The sequence below is a fragment of the Salmo salar genome, chromosome 05 (genome assembly GCF_965601325.2).
Source record: "Salmo salar chromosome 05, fSalSal1, whole genome shotgun sequence".
NCBI lineage: Eukaryota > Metazoa > Chordata > Actinopteri > Salmoniformes > Salmonidae > Salmo > Salmo salar.
In genome coordinates this window covers 33,344,249-33,350,368 of record NC_138295.1, presented here as the reverse complement: position 1 = coordinate 33,350,368, position 6,120 = coordinate 33,344,249, and positions in this window count along the sequence as shown.

Here is a 6,120-nt window from a genome sequence, read left to right as displayed (position 1 = left end):
GGGAAGAGAGAATGAGCAAGGTGGAGGGAGGGAAGAGCCTAGTGTGTGGTCCACTTTCCATTAGATTAGTGTGTTGTCCACTCACCAGTATCCTAGTGTGAAGTCCACTTTCCGGTATCCTAGTGTGTAGTCCACTCTCCAGTATCCTAGTGTGTAGTCTGCTCTTCAGTATCCTAGTGAGTAGTCCACTCTCCAGTATCCTAGTGTGTAGTCCTCTCTCTAGTAGACTAGTGTGTAGTCCACTCACCAGTATCCTAATGTGTAGTCCTCTCTCTAGTAGACTAGTGTGTAGTCCACTCACCAGTAGACTAGTGTGTAGTCCACTCACCAGTAGACTAGTGTGTAGTCCACTCTCCAGTATCCTCGTGTGTAGTTTACTCTCCAGTATCCAAGTGTGTAATCCACTCTCCAGCATCCTAGTGTGTAGATAACTATCCAGTATCCTAGTGTAGTTTACTCTCCAGTATCCTAGTGTGTAGTCTAGTCTCCAGTATCCTAGTGTGTAGTTTATTATACAGTATCCTAGTGTGTAGTTTACTCTCCAGTATCTTATTGTGTAGTCCACTCTCCAGTAGCCTAGTGTGTCGGCCACTCTCCAGTATCCTAATTTATAGTCCACTCTCCAGTATCCTAGTGTGGCATCCACTCTCCAGTATCCTAGTGTGTAGTCTACTCGCCAGTATCCTAGTGTGTAGTCCACTCTCCAGTATCCTAGTGTGTCGGCACTTCTCCAGTATCCTAGTGTGTAGTTTACTCTCCAGTATCCTAGTGTGTAGTCCACTCTCCAGTATCCTAGTGTGTAGTCCACTCTCCAGTATCCTAGTGTGTATGTCCACTCTCCAGTAGCCCAGCCTGTAGTCCACTCTCCAATAGCCTAGTGTGTAGTCCACTCTCCAGTATCCTAGTGTGTAGTCTGCTCTTCAGTATCCTAGTGAGTAGTCCACTGTCCAGTATCCCAGTGTGTAGTCCAGTCTCCAGTAGGCTAATGTGTAGTCCACTCTCCAGTATCCTAGTGTGTAGTCCACTCTCCAGTAGACTAGTGTGTAGTTTTCTCTCCAGTATCCTAGTGCGTAGTCCAGTCTCCAGTAGGCTAGTGTGTAGTCCACTCTCCAATATCCTAATGTGTATTCCACTCTCCAGCATCATAGTGTGTAGTTTTCTTTCCAGTATCCTTGTGTGTAGTCCACTCTCCAGTATCCTAGTGTGTAGTTTACGCTCCAGCATCCTAGTGTACAGTTTACTTTCCAGTATACTAGTGTGTAGATAACTCTCCAGTATTCTAGTGTGTAGTTTACTCTCCAGTATCCTAGTGTGTAGTCTAGTCTCCAGCATCCTAGTGTGTAGTTTACTCGCCAGTATACTAGTGTGTAGTCTACTCTCCAGTATCCTAGAGTGTAGTCCACTCTCTAGTAGACTAGTGTGTAGTCCACTCTCCAGTAGACTAGTGTGTAGTCCACTCTCCAGTATCCTAGTGTGTAGTTTACTCTCCAGTATCCAAGTGTGTAGTTTACTCTCCAGTATTCTAGTGTGTAATCCACTCTCCAGCATCCTAGTGTGTAGATAACTCTCCAGTATCCTAGTGTGTAGTTTACTCTCCAGTATCCTAGTGTGTAGTCTAGTCTCCAGTATCCTAGTGTGTAGTTTATTAAACAGTATCCTAGTGTGTAGTTTACTCTCCAGTAGCTTAGTGTGTCGGCCACTCTCCAGTATCCTAATTTATAGTCCACTCTCCAGTATCCTAGTGTGTAGTCTACTCGCCAGTATCCTAGTGTGTAGTCCACTCTCCAGTATCCTAGTGTGTCGGCCACTCTCCAGTGTCCTAATGTGTAGTTTACTCTCCAGTATCCTAGTGTGTAGTCCACTCTCCAGTAGACTAGTGTGTAGTTCATTCTCCAGTAGACTAGTGTGTAGTCCATTCTTCAGCAGACTAATGTGTTGTCCAGTCACCAGTATCCTAGTGTGTATTCTGCTCTTCAGTATCCTAGTGAGTAGTCTACTCTCCAGTATCCTAGTGTGTAGTACAGTCTCCAGTAGGCTGGTGTGTAGTCCACTCTCAAGTATCCTAGTGTGTAGTCCACTCTCAAGTATCCTAGTGTGTAGTCCACTCTCCAGTATCCTAGTGTGTCGACCACTCTCCAGTATCCTTGTGTGTAGTTTACTCTCCGGTATCCTAGTGTGTAGTCCACTCTCCAGTATCCTAGTGTGTAGTCTATTCTCCAGTATCTTAGTGTGTAGTCTACTCTCCAGTAGCCTAGTGTGTAGTCTACTCTCCAGTATCCTAGTGTGTAGTCTACTCTCCAGTAGCCTAGTGTGTGGTCTACTCTCCAGTAACATAGAGTGTAGTCTACTCTCCAGTAGCCTAGTGTGTTGTCCACTTTCCAGTAGACTAGTGTGTCGTCTACTCTCCAGTAGCATAGAGTGTAGTTTACTCTCCAGTAACCTAGTGTGTAGTTTACTCTCCAGTATCCTAGTGTACAGTTTACTTTCCAGTATACTAGTGTGTAGATAACTCTCCAGTATTTTAGTGTGTAGTTTACTCTCCAGTATCCTAGTGTGTAGTCTAGTCTCCAGTATCCTAGTGTGTAGTTTACTCGCCAGTATCCTAGTGTGTAGTCTACTCTCCAGTATCCTAGTGTGTAGTCCACTCTCTAGTAGACTAGTGTGTAGTCCACTCTCCAGTAGACTAGTGTGTAGTCCACTCTCCAGTATCCTAGTGTGTAGTTTACTCTCCAGTATCCAAGTGTGTAGTTTACTCTCCAGTATTCTAGTGTGTAATCCACTCTCCAGCATCCTAGTGTGTAGATAACTCTCCAGTATCCTAGTGTGTAGTTTACTCTCCAGTATCCTAGTGTGTAGTCTAGTCTCCAGTATCCTAGTGTGTAGTTTATTATACAGTATCCTAGTGTGTAGTTTACTCTCCAGTAGCTTAGTGTGTCGGCCACTCTCCAGTATCCTAATTTATAGTCCACTCTCCAGTATCCTAGTGTGTAGTCCCATCTCCAGTATCCTAGTGTGTCGGCACCTCTCCAGTATCCTAGTATGTAGTTTACTCTCCAGTATCCTAGTGTGTAGTCCACTCTCCAGTATCCTAGTGTGTAGTCCACTCTCCAGTATCCTAGTGTGTATGTCCACTCTCCAGTAGCCCAGCGTGTAGTCCACTCTCCAATAGCCTAGTGTGTAGTCCACTCTCCAGTATCCTAGTGTGTAGTCTGCTCTTCAGTATCCTAGTGAGTAGTCCACTGTCCAGTATCCCAGTGTGTAGTCCAGTCTCCAGTAGGCTAATGTGTAGTCCACTCTCCAGTATCCTAGTGTGTAGTCCACTCTCCAGTAGGCTAGTGTGTAGTTTTCTCTCCAGTATCCTAGTGCGTAGTCCAGTCTCCAGTAGGCTAGTGTGTAGTCCACTCTCCAATATCCTAGTGTGTATTCCACTCTCCAGCATCATAGTGTGTAGTTTTCTTTCCAGTATCCTTGTGTGTAGTCCACTCTCCAGTATCCTAGTGTGTAGTTTACGCTCCAGCATCCTAGTGTACAGTTTACTTTCCAGTATACTAGTCTGTAGATAACTCTCCAGTATTCTAGTGTGTAGTTTACTCTCCAGTATCCTAGTGTGTAGTCTAGTCTCCAGCATCCTATTGTGTAGTTTACTCGCCAGTATACTAGTGTGTAGTCTACTCTCCAGTATCCTAGAGTGTAGTCCACTCTCTAGTAGACTAGTGTGTAGTCCACTCTCCAGTAGACTAGTGTGTAGTCCACTCTCCAGTATCCTAGTGTGTAGTTTACTCTCCAGTATCCAAGTGTGTAGTTTACTCTCCAGTATTCTAGTGTGTAATCCACTCTCCAGCATCCTAGTGTGTAGATAACTCTTCAGTATCCTAGTGTGTAGTTTACTCTCCAGTATCCTAGTGTGTAGTCTAGTCTCCAGTATCCTAGTGTGTAGTTTATTATACAGTATCCTAGTGTGTAGTTTACTCTCCAGTAGCTTAGTGTGTCGGCCACTCTCCAGTATCCTAATTTATAGTCCACTCTCCAGTATCCTAGTGTGTAGTCTACTCGCCAGTATCCTAGTGTGTAGTCCACTCTCCAGTATCCTAGTGTGTCGGCCACTCTCCAGTGTCCTAATGTGTAGTTTACTCTCCAGTATCCTAGTGTGTAGTCCACTCTCCAGTAGACTAGTGTGTAGTTCATTCTCCAGTAGACTAGTGTGTAGTCCACTCTTCAGCAGACTAATGTGTTGTCCAGTCACCAGTATCCTAGTGTGTATTCTGCTCTTCAGTATCCTAGTGAGTAGTCTACTCTCCAGTATCCTAGTGTGTAGTACAGTCTCCAGTAGGCTGGTGTGTAGTCCACTCTCAAGTATCCTAGTGTGTAGTCCACTCTCAAGTATCCTAGTGTGTAGTCCACTCTCCAGTATCCTAGTGTGTCGACCACTCTCCAGTATCCTTGTGTGTAGTTTACTCTCCGGTATCCTAGTGTGTAGTCCACTCTCCAGTATCCTAGTGTGTAGTCTATTCTCCAGTATCTTAGTGTGTAGTCTACTCTCCAGTAGCCTAGTGTGTAGTCTACTCTCCAGTATCCTAGTGTGTAGTCTACTCTCCAGTAGCCTAGTGTGTGGTCTACTCTCCAGTAACATAGAGTGTAGTCTACTCTCCAGTAGCCTAGTGTGTTGTCCACTTTCCAGTAGACTAGTGTGTCGTCTACTCTCCAGTAGCATAGAGTGTAGTTTACTCTCCAGTAACCTAGTGTGTAGTTTACTCTCCAGTATCCTAGTGTACAGTTTACTCTCCAGTATACTAGTGTGTAGATAACTCTCCAGTATTTTAGTGTGTAGTTTACTCTCCAGTATCCTAGTGTGTAGTCTAGTCTCCAGTATCCTAGTGTGTAGTTTACTCGCCAGTATCCTAGTGTGTAGTCTACTCTCCAGTATCCTAGTGTGTAGTCCACTCTCTAGTAGACTAGTGTGTAGTCCACTCTCCAGTAGACTAGTGTGTAGTCCACTCTCCAGTATCCTAGTGTGTAGTTTACTCTCCAGTATCCAAGTGTGTAATCCACTCTCCAGCATCCTAGTGTGTAGATAACTCTCCAGTATCCTAGTGTGTAGTTTACTCTCCAGTATCCTAGTGTGTAGTCTAGTCTCCAGTATCCTAGTGTGTAGTTTATTATACAGTATCCTAGTGTGTAGTTTACTCTCCAGTAGCTTAGTTTGTCGGCCACTCTCCAGTATCCTAATTTATAGTCCACTCTCCAGTATCCTAGTGTGTAGTCTACTCGCCAGTATCCTAGTGTGTAGTCCACTCTCCAGTATCCTAGTGTGTCGGCCACTCTCCAGTGTCCTAATGTGTAGTTTACTCTCCAGTATCCTAGTGTGTAGTCCACTCTCCAGTAGACTAGTGTGTAGTTCATTCTCCAGTAGACTAGTGTGTAGTCCACTCTTCAGCAGACTAATGTGTTGTCCAGTCACCAGTATCCTAGTGTGTATTCTGCTCTTCAGTATCCTAGTGAGTAGTCTACTCTCCAGTATCCTAGTGTGTAGTCCACTCTCCAGTATCCTAGTGTGTCGGCCACTCTCCAGTGTCCTAATGTGTAGTTTACTCTCCAGTATCCTAGTGTGTAGTCCACTCTCCAGTAGACTAGTGTGTAGTTCATTCTCCAGTAGGCTGGTGTGTAGTCCACTCTCAAGTATCCTAGTGTGTAGTCCACTCTCAAGTATCCTAGTGTGTAGTCCACTCTCCAGTATCCTAGTGTGTCGACCACTCTCCAGTGTCCTTGTGTGTAGTTTACTCTCCGGTATCCTAGTGTGTAGTCCACTCTCCAGTATCCTAGTGTGTAGTCTACTCTCCAGTATCTTAGTGTGTAGTCTACTCTCCAGTAGCCTAGTGTGTAGTCTACTCTCCAGTATCCTAGTGTGTAGTCTACTCTCCAGTAGCCTAGTGTGTGGTCTACTCTCCAGTAACATAGAGTGTAGTCTACTCTCCAGTAGCCTAGTGTGTTGTCCACTTTCCAGTAGACTAGTGTGTCGTCTACTCTCCAGTAGCATAGAGTGTAGTTTACTCTCCAGTAACCTAGTGTGTAGTTTACTCTCCAGTATCCTAGTGTACAGTTTACTTTCCAGTATACTAGTGT